At 37.6% G+C, this 22,936-nt stretch overlaps 1 long non-coding RNA gene across 1 annotated transcript in view; it reads right to left on the reverse strand.

Annotated features, from left to right (window-relative positions):
• Positions 1–22,183, reverse strand: part of LOC135204749 (uncharacterized) — a 62,379-nt gene extending 40,196 nt beyond the window's left edge. The window contains exons 1-2 of the long non-coding RNA XR_010312327.1: positions 22,131–22,183; positions 6,349–6,502 (exon numbers count right to left, since the gene is read on the reverse strand). This is a non-coding gene — a long non-coding RNA (uncharacterized LOC135204749). The remainder of the gene's footprint in view (positions 1–6,348; positions 6,503–22,130) is intronic.
• Between the last annotated feature and the right edge of the window lie 753 nt (positions 22,184–22,936).

A 22,936-nucleotide genomic window follows, 5' to 3' on the forward strand; every position in this document is an offset into this window, starting at 1 on the left:
AAATAATAGAACGGAATCGAAATATATCTTTGGCAGTGTACGCAATAGGAATCTATTTAAATTGTGCACATATATTTAATCATAATTATATGAATCCATATACATATGTATAAACAAATCAGGTAGCCTATAATCAATCTGTTACCTTATATCTTACCAATATCTGCAGTTATAATATAGTTAGTATATTGATTAATGAATCAGATATATAACAGTTAGCATAAAAATCAACGAATCAATCAGCATAAACATTAATAATGTTATCAATTCATATATGAAATTTTTTATCAGTTAAAATATGATTTTTATCATGTTAATCTTCATTCTATGCAATTATCAGAGTACATTAGTATTTTCTGTAGCATAAGTATCTTAAAGGAGATGAAGTGAAAAAACTGTATCATTATATATCACGTGATCACTATTATTTACCAATATCATTGTTTTATATTTTATTACTTGAATCAATTCATGTACACCATGAATTTTTATTTACTTATATATATATATTCACATAGTGTCTGTATCACACTCCTATAAGTCAAATGCAAGTCAAGTTTGAGTAATATTCAGTGGTTGGTTTTTGGTAGCTGACCGAGCTGATGTAATGTTTACATAATAAAAATATGGAATGTTAGTCCATATATATAAAAGAATAAAACTAAGAGGTCAACCAGATTGCTTGCAGGAATGTGATCAGACTAGAGACGCTAAAGATGACGTATACAATAAAAAGTAGGCTAAGATAACATGCCATCACTGTAGTCATTCAATTGTTTATAAACATTAATCCAAGCTCCCTGCTTGAGACAACTACGGCCTACGTGATCTGTAGCGTGTCTCATTTGATTGTGTGTTCGTATGTAACTGTCATCTGATTGTATGTTCATATGTTCGAACTACTGTCTGTTCCTTCATAACTTGTAACAGAGATGGTCGACAGGCAGAACAGAGTTAGCTATCGTCATTAGAAGACCTGTACCTCTTTACCTAAGCTTTATCATGTAGAGGAATAGGATTGCCATCATCATTGGCAGAAGCAATCAACGCTATCGTTTATTAGAAGACTTGTACAATCATACCTGATCTTCACCATGTAAAACTTCAGAAGAATATATAATTTTTTATACTTAGTGTTTTCTACAAGAACCTCCTCACCGAACCAACATGAGTTTAACACATCGTCGTAATAACCAACAAGATAATACCGACTTCGTAAGTGATCTACAAACCCCCAGACACTCCATTGAAGATGGAAGTGCAATACCAACCGACTTAGCGTAAGATTATCGCTAGTCTAACATTACCTCATAGGGCGCCTTATCATACAAGGCACAAGCCCTAATAAATGTTACTGTCATCTTCCCCGGCGTTTCAAGATCCGATCTATCAATAACCTAAGAGACTCTGGAACAAGCTCACTACTTCCTGATATGACTCGCTCTGCAGCGGGAAACAAATGACACTCATGAGGGTGCGAACAAGTATCATTTCGAATGATCTAAGCGACTGTTGAAATCATTAGTTGAACCTCGTCAGCAGGACCGCTTTTCCTCTGGGCATGTATAGATACCACTCATCTGAGAGAATGTCCTTTACGCAGTGACTGAAACAGACAACTCCATTCTTTCCACTGATATCAGTTATAGTTTTCTGATGACCACAATATTCTTCGAGTTTCCTTTTAAGGTGTTTCTTTACTATATACTACAGTACTAGTTTCTTCAAAATTGTTCACAACGGACATCAATTCATCCAGACAGTACTAATAGTCATCATTCTGCTCTAAATGTTCACATAGTGCCAAGAAATATCTTGATTTATCATCATCTGGCCTTCGGACTTGTTGTTCATTAGTAGGATTTCCCTACCCCAATTATCATTTCATATTTCAGAATTACTTTTAATGGTATTGACTATTTCCAGCGTTTCTACTAAGCTGTACTCATGTGGATATGTCTTCCTTAATATCTTAATATTTCTGAGATAGTTTTTGCACAAAATCGGCATTGTGCCTTGACATCCAAATCCTCCCGAATTTTACTGTCCAAATGAAGTTTTCTTAAGGGGGCTTCTGGCAGACGTGTATATAGTATAATCCCTCCTGCATTTGACATGCACAACAATGGAGGTCTTACGGCCTAAATTTTCTTTTATACTGTCCCCTTTTATTCAAGCCTTTTGTTACTTGCACAGTTTCAACCCCAGCTTAATGTAACAGCAAAAATCGTTACGAAATCGGATTCTACGAATTTTCAAGCATGAGAACCAATTAACTTACAACCTGTCAACACAACTATTTAGACTTGATTACATAAACACCGAGAAAAAAGTTAGAAATGCAATTTGACCGCCATTTTCTTTCTATAATTATTGGAAAAAGTGTCATGGGATTTTTTAGGACTTTTGGGATTTACTTCCTATTGGTAACTAACCTCTGCATGTCCTGAGGGTATCAGCTTACTGACCGAAATGTCTGGGTTCAACCCTAATTGTCTGTGCTACAAGAGAGAGAAAGAGAGTAGTTTTCTGTTGCTACCAAAAGACATTTTCTCCTTCTACTTAGAGCCTATTCTGTTTGTGTGCCTGAATGTCTAAGTGTGGGTTTGCATGTAAGTATGAGTGTGTATACATGTGTATATACATGAGTGTGAATGTGAATGCAAGTTTGTGTGTATTCCTGTGTGTGTGTGTATGCAAGTGTGTGGCAGTGTGTATGCGTATAAGTGTGAATGCATATGCTTGAGTGTGTGAGTATGTATGCATGTGTGTGTAGGAATGTTTGCAAGTGTTTGTGTATGCATGTGTGTGTAGGCATGTTTGCAAGTGTTTGTGTATGCATGTGTGTAAGTGTGTGTATGCATATGCATGTGTGTGTAAGCGTGAGTGTGTATGCATGGCAGAGAGAGAGAGTTGAAATGCCACCTAATCTGTCACAACTGATCAATGTTAACTGTAGAAATAGATGGCAAAGTGTGTGTAAGAGTAAGTGTGTATGAGAGAGAGAGAGAGAGAGAGAGAGAGAGAGAGAGAGAGAAAATGTTAACTGTAGAAATAGATAGCAAAGTGCCATGCCCAGCACAAGACCTGAAATTCAGGTGTCGGATGTCGGCGTAAAATACTAACCAGTTAATAAATGAACACTGCCTGTAGAGAAACTAACTGATACAGAAAACTAACTGACAACTATAGCAGGCCAACATGAAGACTCACAAAGCACTGTAGAAATGAAGAAGTGTCTTCACTAGATATCTTATTCACGTGAACTTCATCTCATTCCTAACAAAGAAGCAACTTTCACCCAGATTCCCTCATCATTCATCCACAATTAGAATCGCAATAAAACATCAGTTAAATAAATTTGTTCCCAGTCCCCCAAAACCTCCTCCTCACAGCTCTTCCCAACCCCCCAATACCCCCATTCAGGGTCTAACCAAGGCCATGGACTGCAATGAGGCCAACTTGCCTCCAATGGAGCAAGTCAATTCTAAACAAGTAGTGAATAGAAGGGGAAAGGAAAATAAATAAGCTCTATTTTATCAGGAATCATTATTCAGTACTACTGTCCGACACGCGCATTATTTGTTTTTGACATTTTCATTCCAATAAATCAATCAAACATCATTTCCTATAATTCCTGCATTGTTACTCAATGCAAAACACATTTTTTAGACCTTTTCAGGCTCCTCCATAGGACTTTCCTACACCCCCTCCCTGCCCTTCCGAAAGAACATCAACAACAACAAAGTAGCTTGTTGGCTTACTCTCCAAGCAAGCGAAAACACTGAAACAACATCAGAACAAGAAAAAGCGTTTCACATAATCACTAGTTAGTGGGGCCCGGTACCCGGGCGGTGAGGCCGGGTGCCACAGCCCCAGACAATGTGGCTAAAGTAGCAGTTATCTAACACTGGCGTGTTTTTTGCTAAGCTAATGCTCAAAATTTTTATTTCCTTTTCTTGTTATTTTCTATGTTGTTGTACCTGCCCTACTTGTCAGAACGTAAGAATTCACAATTCAATGTTTACCGTAAACTACCAGCCAAGCGGTAGTTTTCCCAGATGTAATTTTCACCGTATCTTAGCACATTCAGTAATGATTTGAAAATGGCTTGGTCTCGTTAGTTAGGTAGTCTTTGAGTAGGGAAAGACCCTTTCTCCTTCAACCCTCTTTAACCCCTAATGCTTATTAATAAATTGGTTGATCAGCTGCTAACACTTACATGGGATTCTGCACTGGTGAAATGTACTTACAGACAACAGACAGACAGACCAAATTACTGTTTTTTGTAGTAAGATTCTGCACCAGACTGTTATTCTCTGAGTAGGACGCCTGCCTCCATCCATATGGAACCTTTAAATGCAGCTTTTTATAGAAACTAATAGTATATATAATCATTTGATAAATTTCGTTTTTCAACTTGGTGAATACGGTTAAATTGTCCGTTTTTACATGTAAACATTGTTTAGTCTATTTTGGATTGATACTTCTGTAATTGGTTCGTTTATGTTAATTGTTGTTGAGTAGTTCTTGAACAGACTGTTTAAGCTGGTAGTTATCAGTGTTGGAACCTCATTGTAACAGGTATGAGTTTCTGGAAATAAATGTTTCTTTATGATCAAGGTTTTTGATGACTGACAGAGTAGATCAGTAGAAGAAGTCTTGGAAATTCGTTTCGCTTATATTGGATGTACTTAGAGTAACACAGATGTAAGTTTATTTCTGTACTGAAGTTTGTATATACTCTATTTCATGTATGTGGTGCTTTGTAGTTATATTCAAACTATTGTTAATTCTTTGTTTATTTTGGAATTTCTATCTAACAGTTTTAGTAAGTTTGTATATTTTGTTGTTTTCAGTTTCTTGAACCTCGTCGCCTTGTACTACTAGCATGGTACTCATCACTGGTTCTCTGGTCATGGAGTACTGACCAACTATAAGCCCTTACAGTAATGGTCAATTTTAGTTGTAGTGCTAAGTGTTACATGAATTTAAAGCTTTAAGTTGGTTTAAAGTATTTTGTGACATCAACTTGAATTTTATTTCAAATTTTAATAAAGTGTGACGTGAGTAACAGTATCTGTGTCCTTTTATAAATCTGATCCCTGTGGCTTTGAAGAAAACGGCATTAGTTCAAGAAAATGTAGTGATTAAAAATGCAGGAATTTAGCGAAGTTGCTGTGTCTGTAGTTAGTGAAGATTGTCTCGATGAAGTGATACAAGATCAAATAAATGCTTTGAAAAATGCCCAAACTGCTGCTCTGTCTGCCATGAACAGAAGCAGAAATGAGATCTTTAGACCAACAGACAATCGTGAGAACCTTCATCTGGTAAAGTCTGAAATGGTCATTTTGTGCAAATTACGTGACAAGTAGGATGAATGTTATCAGCAGTATGTGAATCATTTAACAAATTTCAGTGAACAAAACACAGTAAGTAAGAGGCATTTAGAAAATACAGTATCTATTGATTGTTTCATTACAGATTTGAATAATTGAATCGTCAAGGAAAGTGAATTGCAATTGACTGCAGACCTTGATAGAAAAAGTCTTTGTTCCTCATCCACTAGCAGGACCAAATCCAGCAGAACCAGTGTAAGATCTGCTCGCCTCAAAGAGAAAGCTGGACTGGCAGGGTTGATAGCTCAGCATGCTATGAAAGAAAAAACAAAAGTGATGGAAGAGCAAAAACTCAGACTTAAGCAAGAGAAGAGAAAAAAAGAAAGCAATTAGAAACAAAATTGTAATGTCTCAAGCAAGAGGAAGAGTTTATGCTGAAGCTAACAAAATCTTGGATATCATGCCAAAAGATACTCCTTCCCAGTTGAATCCAAATATAGAGCTGATCCAACCACAACCTTTGGATACAAAAGCAGACTCTCCTCAGTTGAAAGCGAGTGTTCCCTGTAGTTCTACCCCTAAGCCAAATCTTGATATGCAACCACAGTACCAACAAGAAATGCTCCTGAAGACATAGCAGCACATGACTATAGCAATGTTGCTTCCAAGCATAGACATACCAAAATTTAAAGGTGATCCTATTGAGTTTGCCACTTTCATGATGGCAATTGATGCCAGAATTGCCCCAAATGCTTCGGGTGATGCTGACAAACTCAACTACTTGGATCAGCAAACTGTCAAGAGTATGGTGATCCCTACAAGGTGTCAATGGCTTATATTAAGAAACTTATTTCTTGGTTTGCATTGAAACATAAAAGATCCTCATGGCTTGTATACATTTCCTTTATTCCTTATTAAATGCAGACATGCAGTAACCAACTTGTCACATATGTAAATACTAAATCATCTTCCTAACCTTCAAGCAGTTGTTAAAATACTTCCTACATACCTTTGGAACAAGAGGTGTAGTCTGGCTGGACATTTGAGGGAAGAAAAGGGAGGAGTTGGTTTTGCAGATTTGGTTTAATTTGTTCATAAAAAGGCACAGGCAGCAAACGCCCCAACATTCAGCAAGTTTGCTCTTCAAAATAATTATTCAAAGCCTGAAAATATAATAATAATAATAATAATAATTAATAATAATAATAATAATAATAATAATAAAATAATAATAATAATACATGAGACAGACTAAAGAACTAGCCAGCGATGACAATTGGCAATGGCTACAGAGGGGAGAGCTAAAGAAGGAAACTGAAGGAATGATAACAGCGGCACAAGATCAGGCCCTAAGAACCAGATATGTTCAAAGAACGATAGACGGAAATAACATCTCTCCCATATGTAGGAAGTGCAATACGAAAATGAAACCATAAACCACATAGCAAGTGAATGCCCGGCACTTGCACAGAACCAGTTACACAAAGAGGCATGATTCAGTGGCAAAAGCCCTCCACTGGAGCCTGTGCAAGAAACATCAGCTACCTTGCAGTAATAAGTGGTACGAGCAACCAACCTGAGGGAGTGATAGAAAACGATCAAGCAAGATCCTCTGGGACTGATGGTACCAGAACAGATAGGGTGATACGTGCAAACAGACCAGACGTGACTTGTTGATTGACAAAGTCAAGAAGAAAGTATCACTCATTGATGTCGCAATACCATGGGACACTACGAGTTGAAGAGAAAGAGAGGTGGAAAAAATGGATAAGTATCAAGATCTGAAAATAGAAATAGAAGGATATGGGATATGCCAGTGGAAATCGTACCCATAATCATAGGAGCACTAGGCACGATCCCAAGAATCCCTGAAAAGGAATCTAGAAAAACTAGAGGCTGAAGTAGCTCCAGGAACTAATGCAGAAGAGTGTGATCCTAGAAACGGCACACATAGTAAGAAAAGTGATGGACTCCTAAGGAGGCAGGATGCAACCCGGAACCCCACACTATAAATACCACCCAGTCGAATTGGAGGACTGTGATAGTTAGCAAAAAAAAAAAAAAAAAAAAAAAAAAAAAAAACAAAAAAAAAAAAAAAAAAAAAAAAAAAAAAAAAAAAAATAATAATAATAATAAGTAAGAATAATAATAATAATAATATTAATAATAATAATTAATAATAATAATAATAATAATAACTAATAATACTAATAATAATAATAATAATAATAATAATAATACAAAGCAAACCTCATAATCACATGAGTTTTAATAAATAAAATGGAAAAGTAAATCCACCGTAATATGTCTGATCTGTTATTTAAAATACAAAGCAGAGAGCTTTCGAAGACCTGCACGGTCCTCCTTGTCAATCTGAATACAATTACTAACAGTGACCATACAAGAACTCTGTTTTTTTGACTAGTTTACAAATAGCCTGTTTGATGATGTAGTTGGCTCTTCACGTTATCCCCTCGTTCTTCCAACGGCAAACCAGCTAATCGCCTAGATCTTCGAAGTGGTCGGTTCGTCTCTTGAATCGTTTGATGTGTTGTCCATAGCAGCTTGGGCGCCTGCCAACTAGGGACACGGGATGGGTCTCTGTTACCTGAACGAAAGAAGATGAGGCAGCGGCAGTATCAGAGGTGGCTAGATTATTGTGTTTATTACCATGCAACCTATATCTGTTATAATCTCTGATAAACTGACAACAAATTATTTCATTTAAAATAAAATCTTCTTGCGTAAAGGCTTTATTGCCTTCCATAGAGAGACCCCTGTTAATAATTGCTCCTTCAACTAACCTTCTAATACCTGTATCCTTACTATTGAAAATTACTTTGACTCGTTTCCAATTAATGCAGTGATCGTCATTTTAAACCTATGAGAGACTAGTGCATTATTCCTCAGCATGCAAATTATAAGCTCTTTTGTGTTCATTGATTCTGATTGGTAGTCCCCTCCCACTTTCTCCGTATATTTCTTATCGCAATCCAGACAAGGTATTTCATAAACACCAATTTCTTTATTAAAGCTTTGGTTTGGAGTTATTATTTTTGCCATGAGACAGCCTTTGAGTGTATTTCTTATAGTTGAATACCAAGTTGACCTTTTCTTCACCTTTTTCATTTACTGTTTTTCTAATATTATGTAAGTTGGTATTAAATGGCAAGGTTAGATACTTTTTTGATTCTTTTTTTGTATTCATATTGACTTTGTTTTTATATAGAAAATCCTTTTTTGGCTTTAGTGAAGGCATTATTTTTATGAAATTTTCTGGATAGCATAATTTTCCAAAAACTTCTTTTATATGATTCAAATTCGCTGTCAATATATTCCGGATCACATAATTTTCAAGGCTCTTAGGATGAAATTTATCATTATATTTTGCTTTACTTCATTATTATGAAAAGAATAGAGTGGACATAAGCTTCAGCATTAGTCACTTTTCTGTAAACACTAAATTTAAAACTAAATGTAATAGGGTCATGGTATACCAAACATCCAGAAAGGGCAGCTTATTTTCTACTTCATATTCTAACTGTAAAGTTGAATGGAAGGTAGTATTGCTATTGGCAAATCCCCTCAAAAAAAACTGTTCGAAGTCTATTTGATTACCTTGGAAAATTACGAAGACATCGTCCGACATATCTGACCCAAATGAGTGGTTTTTAGATTTTGATCACATTTGGAGAGGATTTCCAGTTTCTACAATTCCATGCATCAATTTGCAAGTATGGGGGATAAGGGTGAACCCATGGCTATACGCCAAATTTTTGTTTATAGCCTTCATTGTTGAATGAAAATATTGTGGATGAGAACACATAGACGAATCAAGTCTAAAAACTGTTCTGTAGGAATAGGTGGGAAGTTAACATTTCCAATTTCTGACTGTTCTTTAATTTTGTAAGGACAAACTCAAGAGGCACATTATTGAGTGAAAAGTGCCGTAACATCTAGACTAAACATTTTTTCCTCTTACATTACCCAGTGTCCTAAGCCTGTCTATAAAGTTTACTTGAATGAAGTAAGTGAGCATTAGAAAAGGTGCCTAATAATGGGCTGAGCTGTTCGGCTAACCACAGCCATAATAGATTGTGGCAGAATTACAAGTAGCTATAATGGGACGTAGAGGGCATTCCTGTTTTATGAAGTTTTTGGTATGCCGTAAAAGTAAGGGAGACTCGGCATTTTATTTGATATTTTACTCAAAACTAACTGTTTTTGTTCAGTCACCCGTGGAGGGTATTGGCTATTTTCCCGCACGTCTCTATTGAATTTCATTTGTAGAGAGGTTACCGACGGCAACTCTGACAATTTAGTATAAGTATTATCGTCACTTAGTAAGTCATTTGCTTTCAGATTGTATGTTATTAGTATCCATAATCACCAGTGACCCACCTTTATCAGCTTTCATTATTCTGATGTCTTTGTTGTCTTTTAAATTTAAAAGGGCTAGTTTTGTGTCTTTTCGTTAAAATACTGTTCTGTTTACCCAGATGATTATCTAATAAAATACCTTTTAAAAAATTCAATTGAAAATCATTATGTCTGAAATTAAAATAATTTATATTGCTAATGCCCTGTAACAAGTCGTGTTTACTTGTTCCTAAACAACAGCTCAAACCCAAACCCAATAATTCTTTTTTGTTCTTTAGTGATAGCAAGGGAAAGATAAATTGGTAATGTGACTATTCTGTCCGATTTTTGTCCAAACAGTCTTGTCAATCAATCTTTTTAGTTTATTGTTTAACTTGGAATTATGTGCCACACCCCTGTACAAAGCCACCTCACCTGCATTTCGTTTGGCGCCCTCAAACCTAGCTGATTGGAGAAGTTCTTCTAGAGCCGCCATCTGTCTTCTCAATCCCAAATGTGCAGATTCTACTTCCCATGCCGTCTCCCTTGACCCTGTCCCTCAAGAAACATTCGCTGGTACTCTGGGAATTCCTCGCCTCCAAATGACTTGTAACTGATGCGACCATAAGTTCTTGGCACTACGTGTTCTTGTAAACAGTTTTTCAAGAATTTAAGGTGGCTTTGTACAGGGGTGTGGCACATAATTCCAAGTTAAACAATAAACTAAAAAGATTGATTGACAAGACTGTTTGGACAAAATCGGACAGAATAGTCACATTACCAATTTATCTTCCCTTGCTATCACTAAAGAACAAAAGAATTATTGGGTTTTGGGTTTTGAGCTGTTGTTTAGGAACAAGTAACACGACTTGTTACAGGGCATTAGCAATATAATTATTTTTTAATTTCAGACATAATGATTTTCAATTGAATTTTTTAAAAGGTATTTTATTAGATAATCATCTGGGTAAACAGAACAGTATTTTAACGAAAAGACACAAACTAGCTTTTAAATTTAAAGAACAACAAAGACATCAGAATAATGAAAGCTGATAAAGGTGGGTCACTGGTGATTATGGATACTAATACATACAATCTGAAAGCAAATGACTTACTAAGTGACGATAATACTTATACTAAATTGTCAGAGTTGCCGTCGGTAACCTCTCTACAAATGAAATTCAATAGAGACGTGCGGAAAATAGCCAATACCTCACGGTGACTGAACAAAAACATTAGTTTTTGAGTAAAATATCAAATAAAATGCCGAGTCTCCCTTACTTTTACGGCATACCAAAACTTCATAAAACAGGATGCCCTCTACGTCCCATTATAGCTACTTGTAATTCGCCACAATCTATTATGGCTGTGTGGTTAGCCGAACGCTCAGCCCATTATTAGGCACCTTTTCTAATGCTCACTTACTTCATTCAAGTAACTTTATAGACAGGCTTAGGACACTGGGTAATGTAAGAGGTGGGAAAAATGTTAGTCTAGATGTTACGGCACTTTCACTAATGTGCCTCTTGAGTTTGTCCTTACAAAATTAAAAGAACAGTCAGAAATTGGAAATGTTAACTTCCCTATTCCTACAGAACAGTTTTTAGACTGATTCGTCTATGTGTCTCATCCACAATATTTTCATTCAACAATGAAGGCTATAAACAAAAATTTGGCGTAGCCATGGGTTCACCCTTATCCCCCATACTTGCAAATTTATGCATGGAATTTGTAGAAACTGAAATCCTCTCCAAATGTGATCCAAATCTAAAACCACTCATTTGGGTCAGATATGTCGACGATGTCTTCGTAATTTTCCAAGGTAATCAAATAGACTTCGAACAGTTTTTGAGATTTGCCAATAGCATACTACCTTCCATTCATTTTACAGTAGAATATGAAGTAGAAAATAAGCTGCCCTTTCTGGATGTTTTGGTATACCATGACCCTATTACATTTAGTTTTAAATTAGTGTTTACAGAAAAGTGACTAATGCTGAAGCTTATGTTCCACTTCTATTCTTTTCATAATAATGAAGTAAAGCAAAATATAATGATAAATTTCATCCTAAGAGCCTTGAAAATATGTGATCCGAATATATTGACAGCGAATTTAATCATATAAAATAAGTTTTTGGAAAATTATGCTATCCAGAAAATTTCATAATAATGCCTTCACTAAAGCCAAAGGATTTTCTATATAAAAAGTCAATGATATACAAAAAAGAATCAAAAAGTATCTAACCTTGCCAGTTTAATCCCAACTTACATAATATTAGAAAAACAGTTAAATGAAAAAGGTGAAGAAAAGGTCAACTTGGTATTCACTATAAGAATACACTCAAAGGCTGTCTCATGCAAAATAAATAACTCCAACCAACCAAAGCTTTAATAAAGAAATTGGTGTTTATGAAATACCTGTCTGGATTGCGATAAGAAATATTACGGAGAAAGTGGGAGGGGACTACCAATCAGAATCAATGAACACAAAAGAGCTTATAATTTGCATGCTGAGAATAATGCACTAGTCTCTCATAGTTTTTTAAATGACGATCACTGCATTAATTGGAACGAGTCAAAAGTAATTTTCAATAGTAAGGATACAGGTATTAGAAGGTTAGTTGAAGGAGCAATTATTAACAGGGGTCTCTCTATGGAAGGCAATAAAAGCCTTTACGCAAGAGATTTTTATTTTAAATGAAATATAAGAATTGTCAGTTTATCAGAGATTATAACAGATATAGGTTGCATGGTAATAACACCAATAATCTAGCCACCTCTGATACTGCCGCTGCCTCATCTTCTTTCGTTCAGGTAACAGAGACCCATCCCGTGTCCCTAGTTGCAGGCGCCCAAGCTGCTATGGACAACACATCAAACGATTCAAGAGACGAACCGCCACTTCGAAGATCTAGGCGATTAGCTGGTTTGCCGTTGGAGAACGAGGGGATAACGTGAAGAGCCAACTACATCATCAAACAGGCTATTTGTAAACTAGTCAAAAACAGAGTTCTTGTATGGTCACTGTTAGTAATTGTATTCAGATTGACAAGGAGGACCGTGCAGGTCTTCGAAAGCTCTCTGCTTTGTATTTTAAATAACAGATCAGACATATTACTGTGGATTTACTTTTCCAATAATAATAATAATAATAATAATAATATCCTTCATTTCAGCTTAGAGCCATATACATGGAATATACAAAATACAGACAATAACATACACAATCTAGATACACAAGACAACATGATAAAAAAATGAATAATTGGCTCTTATCCACAAAATAGCTGAGGTAGCAAAAAAGATAGTAATCATAATAATAGTAATAACAGTATGATATTAGTGAGAGAAAAAATGTATTGAGAGTTATAACAGTTAGTGCACAGATTATGTGACTTAAATTTTCAACTAGAGACCTTAGGTGGTTACAGTATTCAGGTCGCCAGAGGGCTAAATACAAAAATTGAATGCAGAAAATCTTTAACTTGATAGTATTCACAGTAATAATGAAAAAGTAAAATATCAGCAATAAATATAATAATAATGAAAGAATCTGTAAATGACATCTGGCCAATACAGAGATTAAGTCCTTTAGGGGACAAAGGCCTCATTTTCCCATCTTTCCCACAATTTAGATCTTATTCTTGCTTCACTCCTTAGGATGCTTTGTATGAGCGAGTTGCTGCTGTTTCTCAGTCGAGTTACCAGACTGGACATTGTTTGCCTTACAATAATTTTTAAATTGTCCAGGTGGTTTTCTATGAACATTTGTGTGGCGGAGTATTTGTGAGGCGTCTCAAAATGTCATTGGGCACAACAGTGATACATCTCATGGTCTCTCGGGTATAGTTCGTCTAGAGGGAACATCCATAGATACTGTAGCAGTACGAGCAGAAGAGCAGCAGTTTCACGTCTCGGTGACAGAAGGCAAACCTTCTTGCAATCATGTTGCCAGTCGCACATAGTTTACAATATCTCTGTTTCAATGTCTGCGTATCTTTAGGTCGTCGGTGATAATGTGACCTAAATATGGAAATTCGTGTACAAATTCCAGCCGATGGTTTCCAAGGAAAATTTGTGGTTCTGTAATATGCTTAAGCGATCTCAGGAGCAGCGGCATGCACTGGGTCTTAGTTTCGTTATAAAGTATATCAAATTCCCCTGCGTATTGGCGGTAAGTGTCGATAGGTCATTGGAGACCTTGCACTGATGGGGAAATCAGAACCATATCATAGGCGTAACAAAGGTTGTTTATGGTTGTTTCATTGACAGTGCATCCGATTGGGAGTAAGTTCAGTTTGACATTCAAGGCAGCTGTGTACGTATTAAAAAAGTATGGAGAGAATGCCCCCTTGCCAAAGCACTTTTAGGGAGCCGAAGGTGTACGATAATACATTACCCCATTTGACACAGAATTGCTGTGTGGAGAACCGGCAATGTAAAATGCCAACTAGATAAAGGGGGGTGCCTCCTTTATGCTGCTTAAGGGAGAGCTTCAGGTAGTCTACTATGTCAAATGCTTTTTTCACATCCACAAAACAAAGGATGATAGGTAGTAGTTCAGCAATTCTTTCAATATGTAGATGCAGGTGTCGGTTGAGTGGTTTGTTTTAAACCCAAACTGGTTGTCAGTGGTGTGCAGAAAAGGGAAAAGCCTCACTAGAAGAACCGACTCAAGTATCTTCGATGCGATCATTGTGATTGTAATCGGCAGGTAGTTGCCAGGGTCAGCTGCATCCTTTAGCTTGTTTAGATTAATGGTATCAAGTGAACTATGGATAGGGAGTCTGGAAGAAACTGGTGAATTATGCACGCATTGAATATGGCAGCTAGCAAAATGTAAATTATTGGATGACAGAATTTGAAAGCCTCTGCGGGAACACCATCACAGCCAGACCATTTATTATTAGGTAGGCTGTTTATGGCATTGCTGATGTTACCTGGCATAATACGGAATGCAAAATGAAATTGAATGTTGTCAGTAAGGAAATTATCTACATCCCTTTGGGAATCTTGATCATTTATGCTATTCAGGATATTGTTGAAGTGATCTCCCCACATACTTGCAATAGCCTCATCTCTGACTGCTTCCCCTACTCTCTGTGATAGCTTTTTAGTTTTGGGATTTAAGGTCTGATATCTTTCCAAAGACGAGGATAATCACCAGATTCTAAGTTTCCAGACATTGCATCAGCTCTTAGTGGTTTTTCATTTAATCTGCAGTGCTTAAGAGCAAGTTTGAACTGCGCTCTCGCCTGTCTCATTAGTAATGCAGGGTGTCCTTCCCTTGGGCTACCATTTTGCCTCTACAGTAAATACATTTCTCTTGAGTATGTATACAGATCTTTAACAAAGTCATTCCAACCAGGTATATTACGAGAATTACTTGATGAAATCTATAGGCAGCCCTGCCTGAAGCAAGCATAGCGGAGATTATGTTCGAATAGAATTCATTCAGATCCCTCCTATGGTGGTCATTTCTACAATTTGTGTTAGTACAAATAAGGTGTCTGCCAGTTGAACTATTGACTGCAACCTGGTTTCCGTGGTCACCCTAAAATATCTGGTTTTCTGTTGGTTTTTAAAATCCCAGTTTACCGCTGGTGGGTGGTCAGTTAGGGGGTTCATGGTAGGGAGGGATGGGGAGCTGAATGACACCTGTAATGGGATGTGACCATTGCCCATTGCAAGATTGTGGAGAATATTGCTGGTCATAATAGAATCATGAATTTGTGTGAAAATGTGATGGAATGGTCCAAGCCAGGAGGTTGTAATTGTGTCCGCTCTATTATGTACATATGAATAGGAGGAGGGAGGAGCATGATTTTGACAGAAGCGAGTAAGTTCATTATAAAATTGTTTTTGGGGCGAGAATTAAGGTCCCTGATTATACAAATATGAGCAACAGGAGAGTCATGGATAATACTGTGTAACTCCCCTAGGATCATGCAGTAATGATCAAAATTATTGTTATTTTCCCAGGGCATATAAACATTAATTATTAGGATTTTAGAGTTCCCTACTGTCAGTTGAAGCCCCAGCAATCTGTCACTCCTGTAGTTCATCACCTTTATCATATTGTCTAACGATTTGTGCCACAGGAAAGAAAGGCCCCCCTTCGGGCGACCGGCTACGATTTGATCTGTAACTTGCATCGATGAAGTCGAGAAGGTTCTGAAGTCTTAATGTACTGAATCGCAGATGACAAGGTCATGTTGCCAGAGGAGCGTTTCTTGCAATGCAATGATGCCTATGAAGTTTTTGCAGAACATGTTTAGGAGAAGAATGTTCCGCTTGAGGCCCAAAATATTCCAAGAGATTATGTTTAATGTCTCCATGACTACTCACGAAGATGGGAGATGAATGTGCTATCATTTGGGTGGATGTGGGGTTAGCCAGGGGAAGTTACAGATCAAATCATAGCCGGTCGCCCGAAGGGGGGCCTTTCTTTCCTGTGGCACAAATCGTTTAGACATATGATAAATGACCCTGGTGGTTGGGATGTCAGTAAGATCCCCTTTGAGGGGGTTGGGAAGTTAGTTGGTCCTGGATCAGGTTATATCTTGAAACTTATATATTAGGACCGAAATTCTCGCCTTTAAGAACGTCGAGGTGTTGAAATAGGAAGCTAATCATGTAAGCCACTTTATGCTTACTTTTGCATGGGAGTTCGTGAGGGATGAGAGGGTCAGAGCCAGTGAGAAACTTGACTCTCTCCACTATGGCGTCTAGCATAACCGATGAGCACAGATTGGGAATTACTATGTGACATCTCTTCTCAGGTGTTGGGTGAGGTGAAACACGAATGTTATGCTCCAGTCCAGCAGCCAAACGAGAGGTTCTTCTCTTCTTCCTGCTTGTATGTATCTGCCAGCTGCTGAACCCCTCATGGTCATTCTCATCTGCATCCACGATCGGGGGTTGGGGGAAGAGATAGGGTGGGGAGAATCACGAGGGCTGGTAATCGTCACCGGAGATCTATCTTCTACCGGAGTCACTGGGGAGGGAGAAGAATTTGTGAGACCAACAGTCCCCTCAGAATGGTCTAAAGGTGATGGGGGCACTTCCGTGTTGCTGGGAGGTGAGGAAAAACTGGATGCCGAATTCAAAGGAGTCTGGTGGCTATCCATGTGATTGTCTATCGATTCCTGCACTCCTTTGATCGCGTCCCAGATCTGTGCAAGATTATTTGTTTCCACAGTTTTAAGACTGTCTAAGGATTCCTGTAGTACTTTGATCACGTCCCAGATTCTTTAGGATTTATCATTTGTCTCCTTGATTTTTTCAGAGTTTTTCCAATTATTTCTGAATCCAGAAAAACAAAATAGAAAGACATCAATGAGGTCTGATAAGTAAGAGAAATGTCCAATGTGGAAGAAAAACCATGATCTTGATGAATGTTGGAATTTTGCTGAGAAGTCCTCTGAAGAAAAAATAGATTTGCTTAAGGAGAGAAGGTTATGCTTTGGACGCTTTGGTCTCAACCCACCTAACTTCTAAAGGGTGTATGAAAAAGAAGCAATAAGAACAACGCTGTAAGAGGCATTTCACATCATTGCATATCGAAGGAATTCAGCTACATAAAGAGAATGATAGCTCGTCTAGCAAAGTAGCAAGTGAAATTATTGTTAGCACATGTACTACCAATCATGTCAGTGAAGTTAATACAATATTACAGGCTATTCTCCCAGTAAAAGTATATTAGAAATGAAACAAATAAGTTTTGGACACTTATGCCTTTTTTGATAATGGCAGCCCTGGTTGCTCCATCACAGAGAGTTTACGAGAGCAGATAGGTACACCTGGAACAGAGATATGTTTAAAGCTCCAAACCATGCATGGGGGAAGTATTGTGAATACTTTGGCAGTTAATAATTTGTGTGTTACAGATATGGAAGGAAACAACACTACTGATCTGCCAAAAAAACCTTCGCTCGTCAAGATATCCCAGTGAGTAATCAACAGATACCAAAACCAGAATTGCTCAAAAAGGTAGCCGGTCTGAGGAATGTTGCTGATCTGATTCCTGATTATAGAAAAGATCTGGAGATTGGTTTATTGATTGGCAGTAATTGCTCTAAAGTACTGCAACCATTAGAGGTGCTTTCAGCCAAGGTTCAAGATTCCTTTGCAGTTCTTTACCACCATGGACGGACTGGTAGTGGCCCTCTGCATTCTAAATACTCCTCAGAGAAGAATAGTATTTCATGTCACCATGCCTGTCTTCAGGAAGTTGAAAGGGTAAAGGAGTGTATTCATCCTGCAGCTGTGACCCATGTGTTTGAAAGAAACTTTAGTGAGAAAGATGTTGGTAGAGTTCCTGATGTGAAGAGTGTCACAAGAAGATCAACAGTTCCTCAAAAGAAGTGGGCAGAAAACATTCAGTTTACTAATGGACACTACCAGCTTCCCCTACCTTTTAGAACCAATAAAGTTAACTTGGTAAACAATAGGGAACAGGCAGTGAAAAAGCACAATGGCAAAGAAGAAAAATGAAACTAAACCCAAAGTACCATGAAGATTATGTGGAATTTGTTGAGAAATTGGTGTCGAAAGGATATGCTTATAAGGTTCCAGAGGATTGGTTGTATGATGAACAGCCAGCATGGTATCTACCTCATCATAGTGTCTACCATCCCCCCCCCCCCCCCCCCCCCCCCGCCCCCCCCCCCCCCCCCCCCCCCCCCCCCCCCCCCCCCCCAAAAAAAAAAAAAAAAAAAAAAAAAAGATTGGTAGTTATTCCCTTAATGACAGTTGATGCAAGGTCCTGATATGACTAATTCCCTGGTTGGAGTTCTCATCAGATTTTGTGTAGAAAGGGTGGCCTTGACGGGTGACATAGAACCTATGTTTTACCAAGATCTGTACCTAAAGTCCAACATAAATATCTAAGTTTCTTATGTTGGCCTGGTGGTGAACTTGAAAGCGAACTTAAAGAGTATCAAATGGGTGTTCACATCTTTGGAGCAGCATCATCACCCAGCATCGCCAATTACACTTTGAGGGCATCAGCTGACCATGCAAAGGAAAAGCATGGTCCAGATATAGAACACACCATTAAGACTAGCTTTATGTGGATTGATTATTTAAAGTCTGAACCTTCAGAAGAGCAGGCATTAAGACTTGTGAAAGATGTTACAGCAGCATTGAAAGAAAGAGGTTTTCAGCTGACAAAGTTTGTGAGTAATATAGGAAGCTGGTGTTGAAATCAATCGCGCAAGAGGACTGTTCAAAAGATCTTCAAACATTTGATCTTGACTATGATGAACTTCATGCAGAAAAAACTCTTGGTCTTCAATGTAATATTGAAAAGGACTACTTTACTTTCTCCGCAAGCTTGGACCTAAAACCGCTTACAAGGAGAGGCATTTTGTCAACAGTACGTTCCCTCTATGCGAGAAGTTGTCATTTGTAGAAAAAACCATATGATGGCTGATTTACCATTGGAAAAAGTAATTCCAGCTGCTCCATTCACACACACAGGTGTTGACTTCTTTGGGCCACAGGAAGTCAAAGAAGGAAGGCAAACCAGGAAGAGGTACGGTGTATTATTTAATTGTTTGTCTACCAGAGCAATTCATACGGAGACAGTCAATTCCTTAGACACATCGTCCTTCATAAATGCTTTAAGGAGGTTTGTTTCTAGAAGAGGAAATGTAAAGAAGACTTGGTGTGACAATGGGACAAACTTTTATGAAGCTGAGAAAGAGTTGAGGAAGTCACTGCAAGAGAGAAATGATGATCAGATCAGGGCTTTCCTCTCAAAAGAAAGCATCAGCTAGACCTTCAATCCCCTTACAGCTAGTCATATGGGAGGTGTGTGGGAACGTCAGATTAGAACTGTGAGAAAGGTCTAGACTCTTCTCTTCAAAGAACATGCTGGACGACTGGATGATGAGAGTTACCAAACTCTTCTCACAGAAGTTGAGGCTATAGTGAATGACCGTCCTTTGACCTCAGCCAGTGATACCCCAGATGACTTACAGCCACTCAGTCCAGCACAGCTTCTCACACAGAAATCAAGTGTCGTGATGCCACCACCTGGTTTTTTTCAAAAAGGAGATATGTATCTGAGACAGAGGTGGCGCTATGTTTAATTCTTGGCTAACTTATTCTGGACTAGATGTCGAAGAGAATATTTATCAACATTACAAGAGAGACAGAAGTGGAACAAGGAAAAAAACACCTTCAGGTTGGTGATATTGTCCTTATAAAAGATGATAATCAGTTAAGGAGCAAGTGGATGATGAGTCGTGTTATCAGCACTGAAAAGGGCAGAACTAGTTTTGTAAATAGTGTAGTCTTAAAGACACAAACATCAGAGCTCCATTGATCCATTCAAAAGCTTGTTCTTCTCCTTGAAGGAGAGGAACAGTGATTATATTAGTTACTTTTATGTGGATCAAAGGACTTGAGAGTATATTACATTTATTATAGATGTTATTCATATTACCTGTATTTATAGATATGGTTGGTTTTGATAAACAAAAAATTTGTTTATAGGGCCGAGAATGTAAATGCAGCTTTTTATAGAAACCAACTGTATATATGATTATTTAATAAATTTCGTTTTTCAACTTGGTGAATACGGTTAAATTGTCCGTTTTTACATGTAAACATGGTTTAGTCTACTTTGGATTGCTACTTCTGTAATTTGTTCATTTATGTTAATTGTTGTTGAGTAGTTATTGAACAGACTGTTTATGATGGTAGTTATCGGTGTTGGAACTACACTGTAACAGGTATGAGTTTCCGGAAATAAACGTTTCTTTATGATCAAGGTTTTTGATGACTGACAGAGTAGATCAGTAGAAGAAGTCTTCAGTGTTAAGAACACTTCTCTGGAAATTAGTTTCGCTTATATAGGATGTAACTTAAAGTAACAGAGATGTAATTTTATTTCTTTACTGAAATTTGTATATATTCATGTATGTGGTGTTTTCTAGTTATATTCAAACTATTGTTAATTCTTTGCTTATTATGGAATTTCTATCTCACAATTTTAGTAAGTTTGTATATTTTGTTGTTTTCAGTTTCTTGAACCTCGTCGCCTTGTACTACTAGCATGGTACTCATCATTGGTTCTGAGGTCTTGGAGTACTGACCAACTATAAGTCCTTACAGTAATGGTCAACCTAAGTTGTAGTCTTTAGTGTTACGTGAATTTAAAGCTTTAAGTTGGCTTAGTGTTTTGTGATATCAACTTGAACTTTATATCTAATTTTAATAAAGTGTGACGTGAGTAATAGTATCTGTGTCTTTTCTACATCTCGTCCCAGTGGCTTTGAAGACAACGGCAGCTACAGAACCAGGAAATAAGAAGGCTTTAAGGAAATAAAATTATGTCTCCCCATGTGACACATACGTAGGCCTCCTGACTCTGCAAGAATATAATCGGGTAGTAAAGAGGCTACCGGATAAATGTAAGAGACCATAAAAAATTACTCTAGGCCTAGAACAATCCGTCACAAGCAGTTCTCCTTCTCTGGTCTAAGTTGTCCAATACGAGAATGGTATATACCTAAGTAGAAACTCAAAAAATTGTCAGTCTTCATAATTCACAATGAATAAAACCAACACTCGGTGAGCAAATCCATAATTCAAAAACAAGAGAGAGAGAGAGAGAGAGAGAGAGAGAGAGACTTTTTATCTTTGTTTTCAAGATTTTAATTCCATATTCCAATCTGGTTCGTTATGAGAAATGAATGAAGTACATTTGAATAAATCATGATGAAATGAACAGGTTCATTTCTGTGAACAGAGACAAGCGTTTCAGTCACCTGATGCTGTAATAAAAATTCACCATTCAACCCTCATATTTGTACTAATGTATGAAGCGAAATGGACGTCACATTCTTAACACCTAAAACGTGACCAATTTATTTTCAGTTAGGCCTACTTATTAGCCACCGCCTACCACACCAGAACGGTTGTAATACATGCTAATATTATGATCTCCCTGGAGAGAGAGAGAGAGAGAGAGAGAGAGAGAGAGAGAGAGAGAGAGAGAGAGAGAGAGAGAGAAAATGGTCATCGTCTTCCACTCGATCTGGGCATCAGCGCCCTAAAATGAAAATATTTCAGATTAATAATCTATTAATAGGGTGTGCGGTGTTAATTACCCTACAAATAAAAGAATCCTTATCAGGACATCATAATGTAGTGATGCTTTTCAAGCAATCACCGGTTGGTTAAGAGGGACAACACAAACAAACACGCCTTACACTTCAGTACCAAACGGACGCACAAACGAACTCACTAACAGAAAGAAATACACGAACTTGATGCGAGAATCATCAGACAAGAATATCATCAAATTAGGTCTCGAAAAGGACCAAAAAGTCACATCGGACTTGATAGAAGCATTAACGTCTTTTAGATCAGGATAACATTATTATTAAATAATATATATAAATGACAATAGACTAAGTACGTATCACACGACTATGGCCTGCTCTGCTCTGCTCTGCTCTGCTCTGCTCTGCTTAGCTCTGCTCTGATCGCTCTGGACGTTGAGCCTCTTGCGCTGCTGCTGCTGACCTCATGACATCGTCAGCGTTTGACTCAAAACATTGCCCCGTGACTATCATCTCACTTCAGTTCTTCCTTCTTCACTACTCTTTCTTAAGACACACACACATACACACACACACACACATAATATGTTATTAGAATTACATTTTCCACTAGAAAATAAATATGTCAACTAATATTAATTTCATCCTGGAAGAATTCATTCATATCTTTTTACGGCAATCTTTCTTTTTATTCTCCATAATTACTGAGAATAACCCACTTTCAGTTTCACGCTATTTAGAGGACTAAGGCATAACTGCTTCCATTATGGGAGCATCATGGTATGAATCAACAATATTCTGCAATTGCATTGCATATTCGTCCTTGGCAGTTCAATAAGCTGCGTTTTATCCAGTTTGGAAGTAAGATCGATTTGGCTTACAAGCAAATCCATAGGAGGCTACAGGGGTGATATCATATACAGCCATTTCGTTGGTATATGAATCATATGAGACCCAATGGCTGACTGGGTTCTGTCAGTCGGAAGGATAATAAGTCTGTTTGGCCCAGAAAGAATAACTGAAACTATAGCGCCTGCCATGCTGGAGAATTTTGGTTGGCTTGCAACATTGTCGAATTGCAACGACATTGCAATATATTGCCATTTCTCACGTATTCCAGTAATCAGAATGTCAGCACACTGAATTTTATGCAATGTCAAGG

Source organism: Macrobrachium nipponense, chromosome 47 (genome assembly GCF_015104395.2).
Source record: "Macrobrachium nipponense isolate FS-2020 chromosome 47, ASM1510439v2, whole genome shotgun sequence".
In the NCBI taxonomy this organism is placed as follows: Eukaryota; Metazoa; Arthropoda; class Malacostraca; order Decapoda; family Palaemonidae; genus Macrobrachium; species Macrobrachium nipponense.